Source organism: Apis florea, unplaced genomic scaffold (assembly GCF_048593485.1).
Source record: "Apis florea isolate Af1SG1 unplaced genomic scaffold, ASM4859348v1 contig_1794_pilon, whole genome shotgun sequence".
Classification (NCBI taxonomy): Eukaryota; Metazoa; Arthropoda; class Insecta; order Hymenoptera; family Apidae; genus Apis; species Apis florea.
In genome coordinates this window covers 144128-170633 of record NW_028256482.1, presented here as the reverse complement: position 1 = coordinate 170633, position 26506 = coordinate 144128, and the positions used below count along the sequence as shown (strand labels likewise).

Genomic DNA, 26506 nt, shown 5'->3' with positions numbered 1-26506 from the left:
CGGTTTGTAATACAAGGCTTTAATTAACTTTAGATCAAGTTGGATTAGATGAGTTAATAATTTCGATAATTACAATTTGCTTGGAATATTATAATACGTTATCATTAGTGAAACTAATTGGAACCAATTTCCAGTGAAGAAGAGACCTTATAATAACTTATGTTAACCTATAATATTTAACTTAACATTTTAAGATCATAGTAATTTTTTCTAGATAATTATCAATGAATATTTGTGGAAAATATTATTCGCTAAAAGTTCGTTATTGAAATATTTATCGTTACGTTGAAGAAAAATGTACGTCAAAAGATAAGATAGTCCAATCGTTCGTTAAGTTTCTTGATTAAACGTTTATCATGATAGAGAAACGACGTGGCTGTTACAAGTAATAATAAAACGACAGTCTAAGGTGAAAATTTACTCGAGTTTATCACTCACTTTCATCGCACGCAACGTGTCAAACAAAGTGATGTATAAAGCCAGCCAGATCCTAATTGCGATGTTTTTTCGTTAAAAAATTCACGATGCAGTTGATAGTGCGACATTCAGCTTGCCAGCTGAATTATCCGAAAATAATTCCGATTTAATATCTCTATTAAATATCGATTTTCAAAATATAATATCTATAATTGTTTCAATTTATATTTAAGATTTAAATTTCTTCGAGAAATTATATTTAACATCCACATGCAAGAAGAATGCAATTAAATTTGAAAAAAAAAAAAAGTAGATTTTATTTTACTATATCTTAATAATAATAATTTCATAATCAACTGTAGTTTGAATCCTCGTTTATCGGGAAATAAACTATAAAGTTACTATAAAAAGTTTTACACCTTGCTCTGTTTTAATTTATATTTTAATTAAGATAATCGATTTTGGATAAAGCCTCGTACTTTCTAATAAAAAAAAGCTATTTCAATTAATAAAGAAAATTTTCCATCAATTACATTTTAAAAAACTCCACTGTTTCATATTCCCTAATAATGATAATAATTTTATTAATAAATACTAATAATATATAAAAAAAAATTAATCAAATTACCCGATCAATCGTAAAAACAGATTTATAAAATAACATAAAAAATCACAAATTTATTTCATTCGAACTTAAAGTTTTATCTCTAAAAGAAGAAACCTTGAAAAATTTTTGAAATCTTTGAAAAGAAATTTGTAATCACAGAACGATACGTTAAAAAAATCACCGATATCCAAATGTTACGAAACGTAATCAAAATCGATCTTTTCTTTTCGCAAGAAAATGGGAAAATTTATCGACGAAACATGTAACGATGTTTTTCCAGCGGACCTCGCTCGGCCATCGTCGTCAATTCGAAAGTACGTGTTGTCGAAATTCCGGGGAAAGATCGGGTTTAATAAGCCGGTCGTTCCATCGGGCACGAGAGACAAACCGAGTCTAACGGTGGAGTGGCGCCAAATTACAAATGAAAACGTGTGCAGCATACGTCGAAAGTGGGCGGAAATGGAGGACAAGTTTTAGATAAGTGGATCTCTGAGCTTTGAGCGTGCCTGCATGGCAGTTACAAAATGGTTCAGAAGAAGGAACAGAGTCGGATAATGAAAGAATAACGCGAGGATGTATCGCACGAAACCGTGTATTAGCTTGGGAAAAATTTCTTAATATTTTAGACAGATGTAAGAATAAACTTCTTCCAAATTCTACTTTCACAATCATCATATTAGATTAGATTTCAAGTAAAGATCAATTGAATCCAAATTAAACAGAAATCTATTTAATTATTGGATCAAAGGAAATCTATCTATCTATTTTGATTTTAATTTTAACACAATCTAATCATTTATCACTAATCTATAACAAAATTTTACTCAAGTTTTTGTAAACGTATCGTGTGGAATAAGAAATATTTATTAAAAGAATAAATTATACAACAACGTATCAATTTTTCTGGTTTCTGTGATCTATTTAAATTATTTTTCGTTTATCAACATTGCAGCTAACTTCTTCGCTATATCGGTGAGTTTTTTCTAATCTCTGAAGTTGGTTAATACTTACAACTTACATTCGAAAAATAAAGGATTAAAATATCTATTAATATACAATTACATTATCTGACAATTATATTAATTTTATTATATTACAGTATATCGATGGAATTTCTTTATGATATTCAATTCCCTTTGTTTTTTAAAAACTAGCCATCGAAATATTCAACTAGAAAAATAAAATTTAATAGAAATTTTCTAAAATAAGATTAATATTCTTAATATTTGTTATACCTTTTTATTAATTATTTACACTTTCAATTTTTTATTTACTCTTCGCTCAAATTTTATTTTGCATAAAATAAGAAGAACGTATTCCACGCGAAACAATTTATAAAAGCTTAGGTTGATACAATCCTGTATCGTAACGTTTATTCTTGGTACAACACGAGTATTTCTTTCTTATATACGTTTCTAAGATTTATTATATTCGTCCAAATCAATTGTATTTCTTTGTAACACTATACGGAACGCGCTTAGCTGTTCGAAATCTTCTACGATGTCCGTTGCACACACCCGTTTCGGGGTACAAGAACATGCATTCTTCGCAGTGCTTCTCAAGCTTTCTAATTTCGCGGCTCGATGTAATAACGCGAAAATTCCAATGCCGCCCTGATTAAAACTATTAATCCTGAAACGCGTGAAATATGAACAGCATGGAGGATCCAGTTTGATGGAGAGAAGCGGGGAAAAAAACTTCAACAAGCGAATATTTTCTTACGGCAACATGGTGAAAAATTAAACGAGAAAAGTTTAATTTACATTTATGGATGGAACGTTTCTCTGGTGCTTTTTTTTTCAGAAATCTAAGGGATAATAATTACAATGAACAATATATTTAGAGAAAAATATCGAAACAGTAATATTGGCAGTAATGAAATATATAAAATATATAAAAAATTACGGATAGTATAACGAGAAACGAAACGAAATCAAGTATAAAATTAATAAAGGAAAGTTATTTTGTCAAAGCTTAAGCTTAACAAATTATTAAGAAAAATTCTTAAGAAACTGTAACAAAAATTATTATTAAAAAATTATACGAATTATTGAAACCTTATTAACAACAATCTAACAACTCAAAAGAGGCGATTATTTCTTCGAAATAAACAAAATATCACTATAAAAATCTAAAATTCACACAACATCATCATCTTCACGTCGAAAATTCCACGATACATACAATATTGTTCCAAAATAAACAATAGTTTTTCGGCTATCTCCATTTCTTTATCGAAGTCGCAAAATAAAAAATTCAAGGGAAAACAAGATCATAAATCTTTGCATCCGTTCGGAATACTTTTATTGACGCGGTGAAATGACACGTCATTCTATTCTTTTCTAAATAATATTGTTACTCACGCACAATACGATAGTTCGATATTGCCCAACAGTAAAGAAACTTTTATACATATATATATAGAAAGTGAAATTATTCTTTCGAGTAACAAATTCGATCGTTTTTCCGACCGAGAAAGAAAGGAATGCGAATCGAGTTAGCGGCGATTCATCGAGGCTGGTTTGAGAATCCATGGTTCACCGCGTTCCATGGAATATGTAGCGCGACGTAAGTCTAGAATACAAGGGGCAAAAATAATTCTTGGAAGAGGTGATCGTAAATTCCTTGCTACGTGGCAGGCGACTTATTTCCCTTCTCGACTCGTGAGGTGAGATAGAGACGCTCGAATTGGAACGTGTAGAGTATGCACCGATATAGGGTTGCTTCAGATCATAAATAAAAACTTTCGACTATTTTTATTTCTCGTATGCTTTGGTATTAAGATACCAATTGAAAGGTTACGCGATATAATTTATTTAAACGTTCTCGTATTATATTTGCTAACAGTAATATAACTGGTTCGAAGTTTTTGTTATTAGATTGTTCGTATTAATATAAATTTAAATTTTTATAGAATTAGTAAAATGGAATTGACGTCTGTTTTACTTTTAAATATCGAATATTTTATGTCTTTTTATATTATATTTTGCAAATGATTGTTAAAATTTTCCATAAATATATAAATTTCTGCAATCTATTTACTATATCGTCGAGTTTAATTTTTATTTTTGGAGATGGTTTTATTTATTATTTTGTTTAAATTTATTCGATTTGTTCATTTTTTTTTTCATTTCGATTGTTCAAATTTTCATCCAGTTTTCTTAAAGTTTTGCAAAACAATAATTCAAAAAATCTTCTGAATGTCATTACGCTATCATTTACTAGAGATCTCAAAGATATTTGTTTATTTCAATTCATAATATTTTTTTATTCATGAAAAAACATGCCATGCTAGATACTTTATCTCTTCGTTATACATATAATTAATCTTTCGTATAATAATACTGTTTATGTTGGTAAGATCTATAAAATATGAAAAGAGAAGATTTTATCAAGGATTCAACTGTTATCAAAATGTATTTAAAAAATACGAGCAATTACATTTTAATTTTTAAATTGAAATATATATAACTCCAAATATCCATTAGAAGAAGACTAAGATAAATGATTCTACTACTTTTTAATGATAATACATATTTGTATATTATGTAGATATAAGATGAAAAAGAACGTTGATAAGCGAATAAAAATTTCGAAAAATAGAATAAATTGAGGAAAAAAAAAAAATGAGAAAATACATGCATAAATCGAAGAAAATTTTGTTGTACCTTGCTCTCCTAACATCAACGAAGAATATACTTTATACCATCCTTCGCCGAGTATCGATAAAACATTGACCCTTTTTCTATCTCGAACCTCTATCTCTATCGTACGATCTATATATCCTACATATATGTTTCAAGTATGTAAATATTTCAGAACATATACCGATCGATGCATATACCTTTCCCCTTATCGCGAAAAAATAGCCAGGAATTATGACACACCGCTAACGATTATTTATTCCGGAAAATTTTCTATCTAAATTACCTTTTCCTTTCAAATCTAAGATCAAATTGGCGCAAAAATGAAAGATACAAAATAGATTAAAATAAAATATAAAAGTTCCACTTATTTTCACACTTCATTTGTACAACGAAAAATATTCGAGCTTGATTCGAAGAAAAAGATTATCATTCTTACGTACAGATTGGACCAGCACAGCGACATCTTATATAAAAGATAGAAGAACGTTTTCGAATAATAATTTATATATACTGAAACTCAAAATACATTCATCTTCGATTGGCCAGTGAACCAAGATCGAACAACAAGCCAATTTATCAAAGACCGTTAATTCCGTCATCGCCTTAGAGAGTGAGAGAGACCATTTTTCATCGTCGATCGGTTGGAGGGAAGCGCATGAAACAATAGGAACAGTAGCGATGATTTGGTAGGTGACCAAAATGCGGAACAGCAATGGCCGCGTGAGTTGCATTAATATTAGTCCCGTCGCGCCGAGGCCTTCCCATCGGAACGCTTTGCATACGCGATAATTCGCTCAATTATTTGCCTATTTCGATTACGCCGGTCAAAGGCACCACCGACTAAACTAAACGCGCCAATGATCATTTCAGCGGGCAAACCGCGTTGCGTTTTAGGCCGCGCGTTATTCCGAGGCTATCTCGCTAAGATCGATCATTTATTTACAATGGTGGTACTTTATTTCGGATAATTAACAGAGACGTCACATTCGATGTCACATTGCGCGAAATGAATTAACTCGTTTTATTTTGTACAAACTATTAGATGATTTCTTAATCAATTTCAAAATCTCGTCTCGTTTCTTGGGCACTTTGCAAATGGAGATCACGATCCTAAATAGAACAAACTTTTTTCTGTAAAAGTAATTCAGTAAATCGATCTTTTATTTACAAATATTTAAATTCATTTAAATCAATAATATTAAAGCAAAGTAATTAATGTCAATGGTCTAATTCCTCGTATTGAATTTTTCAATGTTGAAAATGTTTTTATAAAAATCTGAATGAATTACCTATTAATTTCCATGATAAAAGATTTTTTATTAAAAATTCTACTTTTATTCGCAAAATTTTTTATTTGGAAACGCACTTTGTAATACATTTAGCAAATTAATTGTTATAAAATTAGCAAAATTCTCGTGTTTTATAATTTGCCTATTAAAATTATGGAGTATTTTCTTTCAACTCTTCAAATTATACTTTAATCTCTTGACGCCTTTGGCCACATATGTGAACATTTAGTTTTTTATAATTATAATTATTATCATTAATAAAAAGAACAAAAGTTTGATAAAATTATTCAGAATCTCTCAACAAGAAAAATAAAAATCCTACGATTTGGCTGCACTGATAATGTTATTTATTTTATTTATAGTTATTTATACTAAAGTAGTTTTTCGAGTGTCAGTGTTGTTGAATTATTTGAACAAATCGTTGATATCTGATAAAAATAATATCAGATATATTAACTATATTAACGTTTAATAATTTGTAGAAATTTAAAAAAGAAATTTGTTGTTAATTTTTTATTTTATAAGAAATTAACAAACATAGACATATGTATACAGTTATTGTTCAAGGTTTTTATTTAAATATAACTATAAGTAAACTATATATAACAAATCGAAGAAGAGGGATTTCAAATCTTGGGTTAGAACCTCCTAAGATGGATATGTTTCGAAATTTAAAATGTATCAAAAATCTTCAAATATTACAATGTGGTGTCATTGGGAATACAGTGCTATGACTATGTAAAAGTTTAGAGAAAACCATCAATTATTTTTAGATAATTCACATATTTAATATTCACATCAATACCGTTAATAAAATATCTACAGACAAAGAGTATGGATAGTTCGTTATGGATAAGAAAAAATAGAATATCTGGAGCTTTTCAAAAGCTCGTTACAATAAAGGATTTACAAAAGCGTGAACGAGGATCAATTTCTGTTCCTGTTACATCCTCTGAAAATATTACATTTCTAAGTGTGGCATGACAACAATATCATTCATATACCGATGTGGAACCTAAGGATAACACACAGATGGGATGGTAAAAACAAAAAATATATTTCAATAACAAAATTTTGTTATAAGAAAAGTATAATAAATTCATAGGGGGTGTAAATATGTCTGATCGAAAGATAGCATACTATCTTCTATAAAAAATAGAAAATTTTACCACAGAATAGTAAAAAGTGCTTTTCACTTTTCACTAATGTATCCATACTTAATTCATGGATTCTTTTCAATCAAAACATAAAAACGAACAAAACTCTTCTAAAGTTAAAAGCATCAATAGCTATCACAATGATAAAAATGGGCGAACAAGCCAAAAAACGAGCTAAAAACCTATTTCAAGTTCTGTATGTGAACAACCATCTAAAAAATTCAAAAGCTGAACTAAAGTTGATCTTGAAATTAGACTGGATGGTATAAATCATTATCCTAAAAAAAAAGGAACTGAAAAATTCTCTAAGATGCCACGAAAAAAATTGTGTAAGACAAACTCGTTACATTTATGAAAAATGTGAAAAACCAAGTGTGTTTGGAATGTATGAAATCATTTCACTTATAAATTACTATTAGCGCTCAGCGGCCACAAATGTGTTATGGTTTTTTGTGCATTTTTATTGTTTTCCCCATTTTTTTTTTTTTTTTGCTTTTTGAATTCCTATCAATGTAAAATGAATAAATCGCAATAAAGCAAAAAATTAAGTTTTCACTATAAAAAAAATTCGTCCTTGAAGAGATTAATATTTGACAGAGACACGAAACAACGTACCGAAGATGTTTTATATTTTTTATAGAAGAATTGAAAAGGATTCATATTTCCTTACGAATTAAAGATCTTTCCTTCTTTAATTGATAAAATTACGAGCAGCGCATATATTCCAAACACACGTTGCAAAGTATACGAATTAATCGTGATAAAAAGTGAATGGATGAATCGAGCTAGAAAAGCGTAACCTTTTCATCGTTCGCTCGAGGATCGATGTAAAAGCATCATCGAACCGTACGAATCGAATTAATTTTTCAATGGAGCGCCTAGAATCTGTTAATTCCATAACCCACTAACGAACACAGCTCGAGTTCCCGAGTAGTAGAAAGTAATTCTCAAAGAGAATCGAACCAGACTTTGAGCCGTATGCTCGTGTCTCACGGGGAACCACCTCGTCACGACCATCCCTCGCTTCCGTTTCACCGTTTCCTCGACAAGTTTACAGCAAGATCTCGCTCCCCTCTCGCGAGACAATCTTAATTTATTCGTGCATCATTAACGCGCCCCGTAAATAATTTAACAGCGAAGCAACGCGGTGAAATTGAATTTTCAGCTTGACGTTTCTTTGGACGTTTCGATCTTGCAACCAAGTTTCTCTTCTCAAAGCTTTGAATTTATGAGATTGGATGACTCTGGGTTCGCTTCTCCCCCGGAATTGTTCGAAATTACTTACGTACAACGAATTATTATACGGTTTCTTTTCTTTTTTATTAATCTATTTTTATAACCAATTATGTCAGAATTTGTTATAAATTTATTCGAACAATGACTAGGTGCACAAAGTATCTGCTACACGATATAAATATTCTTTAATCCTCTTAAAAATTATGGAAGAAAATAAACTTTGTGTATCTTTGATACGTAAAATTAGAAGATCGTTAAATTGAATAAGAATTTTTTGAAATTTTTCAATAATTCTACTTACTTCTCTCTCTTTTTTTTTATTAAGTATGTCGCGTAAAAAAAATGAAAATCAAAGGCGATTGGTATCCATCGAATCGAGAAGTTTATCGAATTACGAGCTTCGAGGTTTTAAGATTCTAAGGTTCGTCTACAAAGTTCCAAAGTTTAAGGGTGCAATAGTTTAGAAGACCTGTTCACTGGACTTCAGTGGCTATAAAATCCGGTCTAAAGCTCTTTCTTCGAGTTTTGATTTCTCCCTCGAAAGTATACTTAAAGAATTACGAATGAAGAAATCGTTCAGAACTCGATGAAGATCCTCCGCCAGATTTTTCCACAATTTTACATTCCTAACTTTCCAAATCTTATACTCGATTTGTCGAAAGAATAATTTTCATGTAAACGAAATAAAAAAAGCCATGAAATATATTACATAATATAAAACTCTGAAAAATAATCATCGATTATTATGTACATTTTTAAACGTATTTTCAAGTTGTGTATTTTCCACAAAATGAAAAAGATAAGTCTTGTTCTTGATATAATGCAAGTTTGACAGGCGTAGATTTAAATCGATTCAAATTTCGAATTATTCGGTGACACGAATTCGAAGAACAAGAACTGGCTTTGACGCGAACAAATCACACAAGTTTCCCATGCTACGCAATAACATCACGATTTTGACAGAGGCATGTATCGTTCCGGCACGACAGAAATTCTATTCTACGTAAATCGCGTTTTTATCTTCTGCAAAGTCACTGAAATTCCCTGGGATAGATTTTAAGCTCTTGAATTTGGAATTTCATTAAGAGAAATACAATCGATACATTTTATCGAATATTTATCGAGAAAAAATTAAATTTACAATTGCAATCTAACCTGGAACAGAAATATTCAAAATTTTACTTCATCAAATAATAATAAAACGATATATAAAATGTTATTCTCTCAACGAGTGTCGAGTTAATGCAAGGGAATCGAAGCAATTGAAATATTGAATAAAATATGAGTGAAATAATTAATTTAATAAATTTCGAGCAAAATTTCACGTTATGTAAATGGCAATGCGAATGACTCGTGATAACAGGTTCGTCACATCTTCGAACGATACGTCAAGCATTAGTGGCAAATATCGTTTTAATGAACGAGCACGGTGCAAAGCTGGTCGTCGGTAATGCATTTGATGTAAATCCTTTCCTGGAAACACGATAATCAGCTTACTAATCGAATGTTTGCATAAGTAAATATCATCAACGTTGCAAATAATACGAGGTTGACTTTTTGAAGAGAAACTAGAAAATATACACGTTACTATCCTGAAAAATTCCTGAAAAAAGTATTTGCCAAAGAAAAATAAAGAGCTCGAGCGAGAAAATATTTGTCTCGAAGAAACTGTGTAACGTTGAACTCTAATAAGTAAGATTTGCAGGATTTGGATAAATAATAAAAATATTATCATCGGTTATAGTCTGTAGAAAGTAACAAGTATTTGTATTACTTTTTCATTCTTATATTATTTTTCTTTTTTTACATTTGAGACAGGATTGTAAATTTATATAACAGGATATGTTTATCAAGATATGCGCGATATAGTTTCAGTTAATTTATTACTTCTTCTTACTTTAATGAATGAAATTACATTAGAAGATTACACGATGTATATGTCTATACATGAGCCACGTTGAATACCACGATTAATTTCTGGATATTACAACTTCTGTCTAAACTAGAGAAATACCACACGAAGATGTTCCAGATACCTTTCGTTCGTGCAATTACTTGAATTTTATCCACTACATTGTTCGAGGAATTTCATATCTCTTCGTTAAGCTTAGTTATCCAAACATTCTTTCGTAAATGCTAATTACGCACTATTCGTTTCAACGTTAGTTGCTGAAAGATTCAATTTCCCGACGACACATTTTGTATTTTAGAAATAAACACAATTGTTATTCGATACTTTTCTGAAAAATTTCTTTCCCGTCTCCTTTTTCATAAAAATTTAAAAAATTTTATTTCGTCTCGACACTTTCCACTTTCCATATTTTACTAACAATTGGAAATATTTTACGTGAATTAAAAATTGTAAATTTACTTCTGACGTTTGAATCAACGTATATAATTCCACTAATAAAATCACACATCACGCTTTAGACCTGCAATTCAAGACAATAATTTTTACACAGTTTTCGCACTTGGCCATCGATAAATTATCGCGGCTATTAAGCGAGACACTTTGATAGGTCAGTAAATAGAGTGCATTATACGTGCAGCTGCGTAGCATCCAAAGGAAATCCATCTTTGAATATCCAGTAATGAGCTTATTAATCAGATCCGTTTGATACGTAAGCGAGATTGCATTTGACGTGCAAGTTAATCTAGTAGGCCAATTTAGTGTATTTAGCGCTGTAACCCATTGAATTCCACTTCGAATGGAAAGATCATAAGCCCATTAGCGTAACTTCGATATCGAGCACCATCGTGTCTTGTTATCAAGTTTTGACGATGAGCTCTGTATCGCGGATGTTGCCCGATTCAAGAGTACCTCGTATGTTCATAACCTGAAAATCCGCTACATCGAGTCTGAATTATCGATCTATATCTGATAAATAGCGCGTTTGTATCGCTACGGATTTACTTATTAATAGAAATTTCTAATTCTGTATGCATACTCGTCTATGAGTGAATGTGGCCTGAATTTTTAAATTTCTTTAATTCTTTCTTATAATCACGAGTGGTTATCGCAAAATTTTTATACTTTCGTAAGAGACGATTTTGAGAAAGTATAATTTAACCTCGTCAAATGATGTCGATATTTTGTATTTAATTGCTCGTAAACGTAAAACGAAAATAAATATCGTAGAAATCTAACAAAGGAGATTGTTCGGATATTTAAATCATGTCGAAGGAAAATCGATAGCGTTTCTTTCTTGGTGAAGCTTTCCCCATTGGGAAAAGAAGGTCTGTCGCTTGAAAATCTGGTAATGCATCCACCGTTGGATCGTTGCGAATTGATTCGAACCGGCATGTTCCCATGATACGATGACATTTATAAGAAACCGTGCTCCATTCCGTTTCTTTGATGAATCGATGTGAAAAATTTGTCAAACATCATTAGTGTTTTAAGATAGACTTTAAAATCGTTTAATTCAAAAATTTTACTTTAAATAATTGATTCTCGTTAATTATTTCGATCGTAGAAGAAAAAGAATTGATTAGCTTTGCACGTAAATCGCAAAACGATAATTTAAAAAGATTGTTTCATAGCCTAATTATTTCATACCCTTTAAATCTTTTCAAAGCTCGAAAATCTGATTACTTTTTCGCAATAATATATATTCTATTATTATTCTATTTATTTTACACGAAATGATTGCTTCGTAAAGGTTTTCGAAGGGAAAAGTAAAATCTATCCTGCGGATAGATTGGTCGAAAGTTAATTTTCACGATATAGAGGCTCGCTATCATCTTCGAGTTTCGAGAGAATCGAAGTCGGATAAAGTCGATGAAAGGAATCGCGCGAATCGAACGTCGCGCTGTCGAACTAATTAAAACAGTTATAGTCGATCGGCTCGCGGTTGATATTCTTTCATTTCGCCCGAAGCTCACCCGTTTCACTCGAGAAAACTCCGAAGTGGATAGCGAAACATCGAGCCGCTGGGATTGCCTCGATTCGAGCTAATCAATTTGCCAAACGTTCTGTTGATTATTTTCTCGTTCGATTTAATCGCTCGCCCGACCGATCTCTCTCTCCGCCGTTTTTCCAACTTCTTTGTCGAAATCCTCTTCTCGCGTTAACTTTGCTGTTTTATCACGTTGTTTCCCGATCGCTGTTACGCTTCCATCGAATACATCAGGGAAATTAGGAAAATTGATTTCTTCTATTATTAATTACACGTTTCTTTTTTTCGTTTAATCGATTGTTATACGGCGTCGCACTTAAACCGATAAAAATTATTATCCCGATAAATTTATTGAAATATTTCTTATGATATAAATTGATCTTAATTTTGTATTTACGTATATTTTTTTTATAAATTTTGATTTTTATTCATATTATTATTGACGCGTAAAACTCGAAAATAATTTTAATAATTTTAGTTTTATTAATTTTTCATCGATTATCAAACATGGATCGAAATAAGATTTTATAAAGCGTTGAAGGAGAATATAGGTATTGTAAAATATGAAATCGAATGTGCATTTAAAGCGATAAAACGCTTCTCTTGTATTTTCATTTCGTTATTTTCGTTCACTCTTGAATTATTGAAAATAACAATTCAAAAAAAAGAGGGCACATTTTAAATTGGACAAGTTTTAATAATATAAAATTAATACGAATCTTTTGCTCTTTTAACATTATCGATTCCATCGAGTTCCATAACTATTTGAAACAAGTAAAACGAGTTTAAAAACGTACCAAAATGAATAGAGTCAAGTAGAAACTTTTTTCCCCCTATTCTTATTATCATTGAATCCTATCGAAACTTTAATTATTAAAAAAGAATATAAATTAGGCCTTAAATTTTTTCTAAATCTTCAGCCCCGTCGAATGCTATTATAATTAACTGGTGTCAAGAAAATTTTTATGGAAATTATCACGAATTACATCACGAAGGAATGGCTACGATGGTAAAACAGATTCTCATTAAAATTCAGAGATTCACGGTTGAAGCTAATCATCAATCATCGTATTCGTAACCCTTCGTGCACTCTATTTTCCCCACATACGTTATACGTCGAGCAGAAGAAATGCAAATATATTTCTCCGGTTCGAAAATAATCGTTAATAGCCATGAAAATGTTTCGTAACGTATCCGGAATTGGCGGGCAACGATTAAACCGAACATGGACAAATAGACTTAACGCATTCGTTCCCAGGGGCGGCGTATCGTATCCAACTTACGTTAGGCGGATAGAGGTGCATGCGAATAATTCCAATTCGAACAGGTCAACCGTGCATTTAAATATTGGATATTCAAATCAGCCGTGCAAGTTTCGCTCCCGTGTCTACCAGAGCGCAGGGAATTTTTCTTTCGTTTTATACCCTCCCTCTCTCTCTCTCTCTCTCTTTTTTTTTAATTCCTCGTGAAAACAGTACAGATTCGAGTAAAAACGGAAATCTGAAATTCCTCGCTTCGAAAAACCTTCGAAAACGTATGTACATTAACGTTTTAACATTTCTTCAACTCGTTCATTCCTTCCTTTTTTTTCTTACATACGCGTGGAGAATATAAATTTTTATTCTTTCGTTCGAGGATAGTTGCCGTTTCGAGGATAGTTTAAACGTTTACGCTTTCGCATTTTTCGCCAACATTCTCGCGTTTTCTCTAACTTTGCAAATTTTTATTACGTCGCTGTCCTTTTCTAACTTGAAATTTTATCTCTTCATTCTGCGATGCGAACTTTATTCATCGAGTCATTGGCCTTTTCTTATAAATAAAAATAATTGGTTTATGAAACGAATAATATGACGGATGCCGTATTTCGAATTAAATTTTATCTTTAAATCGTACGATATACGATAAAATAATGTTTACTGCTTATATAATGACATATGATATAATTGATTCAATTTTTGCTCCTTTAAGAAACTCCTCGAATAACACTTTCGAAGAAACCAACTTCTAAAAAATATTATACTGTAAGCAGATCCTGTTTATGCATTTATGCAAAATTTGAATCTACAAAAATCCGCTGAATGCACGTGATATGCAAAACAACTTAAAAATATTCCAAATGTAGCACGCATTACGATACTTGAAAAAGAGAAGAAGAATAAATCTTTATTCTTCTATATTTCTTTAGCCACGTTCATAAAAATGTTATTTCGCATAAACATCTACGAGATATAATAACAGATATCTCGTTGTATGAAAAGATTAAGCAATTAAACTTATTCGAGCTATTTCTTCAATATGGTAAGAATACAGTCTCTTTTTTCGCGAAACTCGTCGTTCGCAAGCGATAGAAAGCTTAGACGATAAAACTCTAAATCGTCAATTCGAATTTCACGGTATCTCGATGGTATCGAGATAAAACGCAACAGACGAGAGAATATTCCATATTCATAGGAAATACGCCATCAGGGAATTCGTCGTAAAGACGCGGAATAAGATTCCAACAGTTGCTGCGCGGGGAGGGGACGAGTGGATCGGTGGAAAAATGACAAGAATATGTAAATATTTCGAGAAAACGTCATTGGAATGTGAATTATGACACATAACGAGAGCATTGTTGAAGTATACGTGGATCGATACGATGGCAACTCTTGTGCAAGGAAAACTAGGTGTGTCGTAATTTATGAATTTACGATAAAGCTCTGAACATCGATGAAGCGAACGATGGAGCCATCATTTACTATATTGCATTTTATCGATGTATCTTATTTATATACGTTCGTGTCCTCTCTTTTATTTCCTTGCTGAAATATTTAAACCGATGTTTGTAGATGATCGATATTGTGATCGATGAGTGTATTTCGAGCAAAGATTCGAAAATAATTATTAATAATTAAAATCTGATTTTTCAAAAGATGGATAAATTTTCTTCGACACTTTTGTACATTTATACGTGTATGTACTTACAAGATCAAGAATTTGCGAGGAAAAATGGTCGTAATAAAGAAGAGAATTCCAAGAAAGAGGAAACGATCGATGGATTCCAAGATTTTTATTCTTACGTTACTCTTTTGGACAACCTTAACTCACGACGCAACGAGGGTCGATACAATCCTATATAAAATTTTTATGCAGCGTTCGGCCACTTCGGCCCAATTCTGGCCGAAATACTGGCAATACCCTCGCCCTAGACAACCGTAAAAGAAAAAAAAAAAAAAAGAAAAATACTAAGACAACGGATAAGCTCGTAATACCGACGCCGCTGGCGACCTTTCGATAAAATCAGTCCAATTCTCCGGATTGACGATCATTCTTTCGTTTTTTTCGGAACGACATTCCCGAGTTTCTCCCTTTCGTCATCGCGTCGGTTTCATAAATGTGTCCTGGTGAGAATGTCGATAGTGTAATTTTAAAAATTTGTTGAATTATACTATATCTTATATTTTCAAATACAAATGTTCAACAAAGTCTTCGAAAAACGAACGATCAATCGAAGTATAACTAATTTTGAGATTATTTTTTCATCTTCTACAGGAATTTAGTATTCTAATTACGCTTTTCCACACGAATGTATCCGTTAATCTAACCTCGTGTAAGGCATAACTTTGATTTCTAAAAAGATTAGCTATGAAAGTTTATACGTTAAATGTAAAAATATTCAAAAACTCGTTGTATTTTAATTTGTAATTATCCGAAATGAAAAAAATAAGAAAAATATTCATACTCGAATTGAAGTATAGAAATTTTTAAAGAGTTACTTCGATTTATGGAAGAACGAATTTAAGGAAGAAAAAAAAGGGGGGGGGGATATCAAAAAAGAAGATAGAAGATAGATTCTCTAGGAAAATATAAAAAGGGAAGCTGGTTTCAAGCAGCATCGTGAAAACGAGGTGAAAATTTTCGTTGAAGCGAAGATGGGCGCGGCAACGTTCGAATTTATTCGGAAATTTTCCATTTTAAATTCAAAGCGATCACCTTGTTTCCTGTCACCGACGAGTTCGAGTGAATACATGGGTTGCGAGCGTGGTAGAATATTCTCTCGTGGTACACTCTTTGCAGTGAATTAAAAATAAACTCCGGAAAAGTTTAGGCTGCTCCAAGTTTCGTAAGCCTCCGGCTATATCCCGTTTCTGGAAGCCAGCTCTCCATACACCCCTAGGGGGATTATCGTTCCGGCAATTCGACCGATACTTTGTTCGAGATGCCACGTAATACCGGGGTTAAAATCATTCCGATCGAACGCACGATAGCCCGGCTATTAGCTGCAATTTTGCCAATTCATGCCGCCTCTATCAACTTCAACCCTGTGCAATAATATCTGCGCGAGATTTTCCTTTCCTTACGAGCCTCGTTTCCCGCCAGTTAAACAAGATTTACGCCGCTATTTGGACGCGTTTCCGATTGGGCGATGCAGATTATTCGATGCGAAATTTCGATATTTCTATCTATGCTTCCGCGTTATAATTATTTAATCTGGGGATATGAATCTCGAATTATCGTTACGCGAGGATTAAGCTTTTCGATTATTCGATTGTATATTTTATTAACATATTGTATATTAGTACATGACCCTGTACATTATTATTTTTATTCGTATCGATTTTTTAATTATTATATAATTTAGTAAGAAAGAAATTGAAATTAGTAACTTAATAAGATTGAAAATTATTTTTCATTGTCAAATAATAGATTATAGATTGTACATTATTTTTAATATCATTCATAAATTATAAAAAAAATCTTTGAAAAGAGTTAATTCCACAAACACAAAACAAACAAATTATTACATAAAAATGTTAATTATAAGCTATTAAAATTTGAATGGTTTCATCTCCACAATCAACATTTTTGTATGTTAACTTTTGTATTTGTTTTAATCCCTAAACTCGATTCTCCAAAAATGTTAGCAATATATATTAACACTTGTGTCTACTTTAATTTTATATTTGTATCTTCCATTGTATTCGATAAATTTTTTACAAAAAAAGAAAGAGAAATGCAAAATATAATAAACATTTCACCGGAATAATAAATAAATTTTCTTATTTTTCAAAATCTGCTATGTCCATAACTATTATCAATAATACATCAATGTACAACTTTTCGTAATCTCAGAAGTGTGCTACAGTTTTTACATTTTCAATTTAATCTTATTTAAATATCGTAAACTGATAATACTTCAATCTCGAAATCAAAAAAACAGTCAGATTGTTTCTTCAAACGTCACCTAGCATGCTATAATACAATACATAAAATTTAATCAGAAAAAATCGAAATAAAAAAATAAAAATTTGTAATTTTTCTTTATCCATAAATATATAATAAAAGATTTCAATGAAATCGGTCGGCAATTGCATCGAACCTACCCCCAAAAATCTCGAATGTCATAATTCTCCTCGACAAACTATTCGATGTACGCGGCCGAGAACGGCCGTTAAATGTAAATTGTTCCCGTCGAAAGTTTCCGGGCGATCGTAAATCAGTGGAAATTTCTTTGGTTTCGGTATTGGGTCGGGCGTCACGCAGAAAACAGTGGAACGATGGTTCCGCGTGTGCTATTGCCTCGTATGCTGTCAGACCGTCTTCCACCTCGAAGGAACGTTTGTACGCAATGTCGACGACGGTTCCTATTTTGCGGTAAATAAATTTGAATCTGTCCGAAGCGATTCGTCGAAATCGATATTATCGGGAAGAAAATAACTTGGAAATTTATCGCGTTTCCTCGAAACATTTGCAAAGGTATGGACGGAATAATTGATTCATTAAATTCGATATTCGGGTGTCTTACTTTTATCGAGATTTTTTCTTCATTTTCACTTAAGGAGATTATTATATTTTCTTTTCTTTTTTGCAGAGACGGGCAAAATTTTAAATTAAAGAGTAAAGTTATTTCAGTAAGTTACTTGAATAACTTATTATTCGTTGAAATAACGTAATTATAACGTCAAAGGAAAGAGGTTATACGAATATTTTATAGATAAGTTATTACTTAAAATAATTTTATTCGAAATTTTAATTAATTAATTTTTTAGTTCCTTCAATTTTATTATATTGGAATATTTTTAAAAAATTATGAAATCAAGAAATCATCGAATTAAAAATATGTGAAAAGAAGAATACTACTTTAGCAATTCTTTGTGTTCATACAAGGGCTGTCGAACAATGCTTTGGAACATTCGAACATCTCGAATATCTTGGGAATGATTGATTCGCATAAATATCTGATCAAATTTCTCTGGTATCGTATTGAAAACAGAGTATCCAGGAATTGCATTGAATGTCAATGGACGAAAAAAGAAGACGGAAAATGTAAAAGAGGAAGAGAAAAGGGTGGAAATAAAACGAGGAAACTAAATAAATAAATAGAGAAAGTCGTGTTAGCTCAGAGTTAGTTGCACAGATGTTAACGAAGTATCGGAAACATTTCCAACGATTCGAATTCGCTGAATCCTTTTTCAGTCCAGTGTGTTCGAATGCATGGAGTAAAGAGAGTTGTGAAGCGCAAATTAATTATTCGTCGAAAGGAAATTTTACATGTTCGATTTGACCGATATCTCGACAATTATCTCATTTTAGAAAAGATTTTACATAATTAAAAGAGCGAAGATGATAATGGATTTAATAAATTAAATTTTTTTTTTAATGAATTAACACGCGTTCCATTGTTGAATATTTCAAAAAGTCTTTTGCTTTGCACAGTTAATTCTTCTATTAGCAAAGCCGCGTTAATAAAATAGTGTTAATAAAACCTAATTAATTGGCTATCTCATTAACGACCAACCGCCATTGTATACCATCTTTTTATAATCGTTTTATATTTTCATAAAATGCGTGGAATGGAGGAGCTTTAATAAAATACGAGAGACATATTGTTTATCTCTTTTTCTCCTTTTTTCCATCTTCATTCTTCGTAAATGCGCTTGATCAAACTAGCCGGGATTTTAATGAAACGAAGGAAATTTATTTGCCGGTTGGCACGCACTGGAATTAAATTTTTTAACGAGATGTAATAATATCCTTGTAATTTTATAGCATCCGGAATTGTAACCACGTGAAAGAAAACGGGGATAGGAAAAAAAAAAAATTCGTGCCACGAATGGGGTAATTAATATTTGAAGATTATTCTTACGTAACGAGTTTTTCAAAAATCAACATTAATATTACAGGAAGGAGATCCCGAGAACTAACATTTAATATTTGGTAATTATTACAATTCTAACAGAAAAAATATATATATTTATATCTATAGTTTCATTCCTTATTTATCACAATGAATTATATGAGAATCATATAATAAAATATATTGTAAAATGAGAAGATATCGATGAAAGATTTTAAAAAGTTATCCAACAAATAAATTTTCAATTAAACGAGGTAGCAAAAATATCTTGAATGACGAGTAAATAGAATTCGAATCGGTTGAACGATACTGAAAATAGATTTAAATCGTTTAATAAATACGATAAAGCATTTGATTCGATTGAAGGAGGGGAGGGATCGGAAGAGAAACATTCTCGTCCCCAATGCGATTGTATCGACTTCACGTTACGTCGATAAAGATATAATTTCCGCTCGTTTCGAGGAAAAGACACGACAAAATGAAAGACACGAAACTCCCAAGACGTAACCTCTCTCTCTCTTTGAGCTGCAAGCTTTCTTCTTCATGGTTCCGTGTTAAAAGCTGATACTTCACTTTCCATCGAATAATCAGTTTCGCGGTGAAAAAAAGAAGAAAAGAAATAAAAAAAAAAAAAAACAAGAAAGAAAATACTCCGGTCGAAGGATTGGTAGAGCACGTGAAGAGCAATTCGCTTTGATTCACCGGAATTCTATCGGACAATCGTTCGAACGGAAGTGTATTGTGAACAACTGGACCGACTCGAGACTGCTGGCGGAAACAAAATGGCCAACTTTATTCGATAAAAGGAAAGTCCTGCTTGAAAGCAGGACAACCAGTGGCCATCTGCGGTGAAACGAAGGTCGAGGTAACTGAAGAGATTCCTTTTTCGAGGCATCTCTTTTCTCCTTTTATTAATTTTGGAGAAACAAACGAAGATAATTAGACTTTTTTGGAATTATTTATTATTTAATAATAAGAGGAACTTTGGATATTAACTTTGGTTCGATGATATGTGAAAATAAAAAATTAGCTCATCTTCGATTTAATTCTCAATTTCTATATTGTTGAATAAATAATCAATATAATCAGAGATTAAATAAATATATCTTTTATACATCGTTGAATAGAATCAAAATTTTATTTATACACAGTTTAAAATTCAACTGTGTAATTCAATTGGTTAGTATCGAAAACTAATGTCTATTGATAGTTACGTATAGAAAAAAATTATTTGAAATTTCTTCTTCCAAAGTATATTTATACATCATTAAAATCCACGAAGATATCGATTTAGATTCATATTTAATTATCATTGTTTGATATTTTCTTAGTCTCTCAATAGATAATAAGAATAAAATTGAAAGGAGTTTATTCAACGTGTTTCATAAATGTAAAATTACAATTTCGTATTATTTAACTTCTCCACACTGTTGCGGAATTCTTGGAACAACAGCATACATGTTATTCAAGCCACAACACGGTCCCTTATGATTGCAGACATGATCGTAGTCCTGAATATTGTACGATAGGGAATTGTGTATATAATGTTCGAGGGACCACTCGAGGAATCTTGGTAACCGAGATGATGATCCTTAAAATGTATATTTTAACGCAATAAACAAAATAGAAGCGAAACAGTGAATTAAATACACATAATTTTAATATGAAAAGTTAATTTCAAATATTTAAAACCACAAAGAAACGAAATAAATTTTATTTCGTAGAAAAATAAATTAAAAAATTTTAAGAATCAACAGACTGTGAACATTTATGCAAATTTATTTTGACGAGAAAAAAGTGTAATCTTGAAAGAAATAATCAGAAAGTAAAAATTCCTGTTGTCGTTGGAAAGCTATTCGTATTTAAAATCATTTAAAATTGTAAAATTTTAAAAACAATTTTTATTTTTTTTTAAAATAAAAACTATTAATAGTTATAAATCAATAACTACAATTAAAAATATACTATGCAAAATAATTTTATTCATTCCAGTATTTCAATCTCAAACGAACTAATCGAGTTTTTAAATTTTTCAAATATTCCGAAATATGTGATACGCCAAGAAATCTTTTGTCTTTTGAATAAAAGTTTCGCGGGAACCAATGAAACGAGGGCTGGAGGTGAAACAATTTTCTTAATGTTCTCGTTACGATTTCACGCGATAAGTTTTTAACAGAGAAAAAAGAGAGAGAGAGAGAGAAAAGGAATGCCGTTAAATAAAAATTACAGCCTTGAGAGATTTCAGAACGGCACGTTTAACTTCATTGTACTTCCCCATTGTTGCTATTGTTTCCATTCTCTTAAGGAAATCTGCTCGTATCTCTAGCAGGTTTGTCTTGGGTTTTTATGCCTGAACCATCATTTTATCTGCCTTCTGTTTCTTTCTTTTTTTTTTTTTTTTTTTTTATCTCTAAGTTAACTTTGCTTCGCAGTTGTTGAATAATTACCAGATAAGGAAAGTATCGTAATTTTATCATGAGAGAGATAGATCTGCAACGTAGCTTTATCTGGAAAATAAGTTACTCCATGACAGCCGGATTCATTTTTCATTTTATGGAAGAGGAAGAAGAAACTCGATAAACAGATAGGAAGAAGTTACATTTAGACAATAATTTCTACGCAACGGAATGCAAATAATAAATATTGCCTGCAGATTCAAAATTTCAAATTTTGAATTTCAAAATTTCAAGCGTCGCTACTATTTTCAAAGATACAATGGTTCAAAGTTGTCCGAATTTTTAAGGTAAATAGTTAAAAATTGTTCTTTCGTTTGAATGACGATAACTTTGAAAAGGAATCTTATCAAATAAAAATGCATTTTAAGATTCTGCACTTCCAACGATCTCCCAAAAATTATAGATATCGCTATTATCTTCGAAGTCATAGTGGTTCGAAGTTATTAGCGCTTTGATTAATTTGAGAATATAGAGAATAGAAGTGCAATTACTTGTGAAAGAGCTGGTGAAACGATATTTATTTACAAATGATGAATAATTAGTGTCAGCATGACAATGAAAAAATCTCTTGTAATAAAATCTATGTGTTAATTGACACGTTCATTTGTTAATTTATTTGATTAAAATATACGAACTGAGATACGAACAATTCGCGATTTTATTGAAATTTCACGTTTCATGTAATTATTAAAATTCGCAATATCATGTATTATTTTATAACATATCATTTATAGAATATCCAACTTTTATGTATAAATGACGTTGATACGTGGATAAGTAACTATGTAATTATCGTGCAGATTTAATCAAATTGAATCAAATATATTTCACACAATCAACAAATTTCCTCTCAACTTTTAAGCGCTCTTTTTCCTCGAATTTCAGCACTCGAGTACCATTTTTATTCTTATAAACACATCGAATCGTTCCTAATTACCATAATAAATTTTCACATCCGATAGACCGCATTCAAGATTGGCCGATTTACGTTGCTTTTTCGCGCGGCACTGCAACATCGCGGTCGTTTTATCGAGAAAAGGCCCATCAGAAGTGTCCACTCGATCGCTGACAACTCGACCTAGTTGGCCACGACGATTTTTACTCGTTTCAACCGTCGATGATTTGTCGATGATGCCAGTTGCATGCCACCACCGCCACCCGACAGTTGTTGCGGTCTATAACGCGACTGATGAAGCGATACATCGCATTTAACTAGAGCCGCGCCAGTATCGGGTCCTAAAATCAAATTTCCTGCCACTTAATAAGATGTGACAAGCGGCGTCACGTGACTTTAATGAGAGCGGCGCGCGCGTGTGGCTATCGGGTCATTTGTAGATGCACACCGAACAATAAGGCGGTTGTTGCACGCTTCTGCCTCCTTTCGCATCGCGTGAATCGCGTCGTTAAGCAGGGCTCGCTCTTCCAACTTGCGTATATACGTGGTATATAAAAGAGGGACCATTACCGGCCCGATGCCTAGCTTCTTCTGTGTCTTGTAAAAAGTCGACCTGAATCGCATCGAATCATCCATCAGAATACCTTATCAGTAGTAGCATGCGTGACCCACTGGGGAGAGAAGGAGACAAAAGACAGAGGGGAGTTAAAACGATGTAAATTAAGCGAACAGGATTTTTTATTCGCGCTCGTGAAAATCTTTGCTTGGACGTTGCGAGCATTTTTAATATACCGTTAAATTGTTCCTTGATGAGGATTAATTTTCGATATACGTTTTTGCACATTTAAAACTCATTTTTCGATGCAGTGGATAAGTTAGATGTATAGATAGTGTTTTTTAATTTCTTTATATCGCGTTTCTTTACTTATAATACAGAAATAAAATTCTGTAGAAGAAAATTAATGATAAAATATACAATTCAGTTGCTACTTTCGGTAAATATCATCGAATTAATATTTGAATCATTTTTAGAACAAGAAGCAGCTTTAGAAACAAAATTTGGAATTATTTTGTAGAAATAATTACAAATCTTATAAGAATTTGTATTTTATGTATAAACAACATTTTATCCACGAAAATATAGGATTTTATTTTTATCGATATCTCGTAAAATACGAATAAAATAAAATTTACGTATATTACGAATGCGAGCAATAACAACACTGGATAATCAAGAATTTTCTTTACTTTTAATTACAATTTTTTTTAGTTTCATATTATGATCACGATCTTAATTATTCAGTCGAGTATTTATAAATTTCGACAAAATTAGTCTAAAATAAAAACGATTTTACAGTATTTTATATTAAAATACTGTAAAAGTTATTTCCACGCCAATCGTTCGACGGTGAATAATTCAACGTATAAATTTTCAAACTATTTTTTCGTTTGAACGATCACTTTTTACAGATTTTTATCGTTCTATATATTTTCAATGAATATTAAGCGTTTTTATTCCTTCATATGCATATTGAACAATGTGAAAATGCTCACAATATTTTATTAATTTTATATCTACTATAATTTTAGAAAGTGAAATGAAAATGTTGATAATACAAGATCATATTTCTTATATGTAATTGTATCATAATATATCTATATATAATTACTTTTTATATCCGCTTGAAGCTTGTCGCGAATCTGATTCATCCTAGTCAACGCCGTCCTATCCACATCCCTTTTGCATGAAGTTATATATTTTTTTAGTAAATTCTTCTTGTAGTGTTTGCAAAACTTTCAAATATTTGATGCAGTAAAAAGAAGTGTAAAAAAAATTAGTGCGAAAAATTAAACCTTAAAATTTTAATTAAAAAATTTTCCATCGATATTTTTTATTTTCATCATCGTGGAAATAAAAAATATTGTGTATGCATTTAATTCTAAATACATATTGTTTAATCAATATTTTTCTATGAATTCTATGCAATCTCTGTAAAATTTTAAATAATGTTACAACTTTTAAACAAAATACAATATTAAAGTATTTTTAATATTTTAGTATCTATTTTGAAAATTCTTTTCATATTTATTTAAGAATTAAAGATTTTGTTTATAAACCCTGCTTATCGAAAATCTAAAATTCTTTTTTTCATAATCCTACAACATTAATATTAAAGGATATTATAATTTTCAAGAATTTATTATAGGATATGAATCATATGTGAGAAAATGCAAATGAGAATATATCAAGGATGGCTACTGAACTATGGTTTATTAAATATTAAGGATTTGATTGTTTGAAGAGAGGAAGTTTAGGAATGATGAGCGATTCGTTGAAAAATTTTGACTCAGAAATAAAGAAGAAAAGGATGTTTTTTAGTAAGAGGAAAAACAAACACGTATATCATTTATTAATTCTAGACCTAATAGAATATTAAGTGTTTTCTTTTTTAATCTGAAAATTGGAAGATTTATCTGATAATGGAAAAAGAATCAAATATATCTTCTATTTTATTCCGTTTGTACAACAGATTTAATGAAATTTAATAACAGATGTATTTCTCGAAATAAAGATCCAATATTATTTTTAATTATACCTTTTTTCTTTTTCTTCTTCTTCTTATTTTCCTTTTATTTTTGTTACCTGTAACAAACTCAATTTGGGCTGTTGTGCAATTCCTTCAGGTGATGCAATGGATGATCTTCAAGCAAGAATGTAATTCCATTTCCAAGTGAAAGATATATGGACATGTGTATTTATAAACGCAACATTAATTTTTAAAATTAATTAAATACAAAATTTACTATTATTTAATATAAATAAAAAAACTAGTTCAAATATCATAAATAGCAACACTAAATAATAAATTTAAACAGAAAAAATGAACAATAAAAAAATTGACTAATTCGTAATCAAAGTAATCAAAATCAATCGCGATATTTTTTACAACGCAACGCTACAACAAACACGATCATCATTATATCGCAACACTAATACAAAATCGCGATTTGTCCATGATTTAGATCCAATGGCCAGCATGCAATTGGCCAGACAACACAACAACAATTACTACGTATTATTAAAACGAGCACAGTGACAAAATAGTAACAATGACTTCCCATTCTTTAGATCCAAACAAGATCTAAAAAATGAGAAGCCATTCGTTGCAGCCCTCTTCGTGACAGTTTGTCGGGTCTCTTCGGTCTTTCTCCTTCGAGCGCGATGCCCGCTGAAACTTAAACCTATGCTCGAGATTCACTGACAACGAAAAAAAAAAGAAAAAAAAAATCTCGAGCGCAACGTTCGCTTCGAAAGCAAATCGTGACCGCGATCATTGTCATATTGTCGTCCATTCGTTGTCCATTTTGCCTTCGATTTCTCAAATTTTATTCCCTGAAACAGATTGTCACGCGCCTACCCGATGAGACTGACAACCTGTCCAGCCCTACCTGCTTATAATTAAGCAGACATACCAGAAGTATGCTATTTATCCTACCTAGCCCTATATTTAAAAAATGGCAAAACAGCACACCAACACACTCATTCCACGCATAATACTCGGGCGCAAAAAGCCTACACTAGGGAAAACATCCCTAGGGATGTCTCCGTCACCCGAGCTTGGCACGCAATTTGCATACTCTAACTGTACGTATCATTTTCCTGAAATCGACTGATGATAACCTAGCGACCATTGCGTAAAATATTCATATAATCGAAAAAAAAAAATCTTCTCTAAAGAAAACATGGTATTCTGACAGATAATGTAAACTAGTATAAAATAATGT

The 26506-nt window shown here is 31.3% G+C and overlaps 1 long non-coding RNA gene across 1 annotated transcript; it reads left to right on the top strand.

The window, feature by feature from the left end:
* Positions 1-17601: 17601 nt before the first annotated feature.
* Positions 17602-19125, top strand: LOC147658622 (uncharacterized). The gene is made up of 4 exons (XR_015293574.1): positions 17602-17988; positions 18104-18206; positions 18282-18636; positions 18709-19125. It is a non-coding gene; the product is annotated as an uncharacterized LOC147658622 (long non-coding RNA).
* The last annotated feature ends 7381 nt before the right edge of the window (positions 19126-26506 follow it).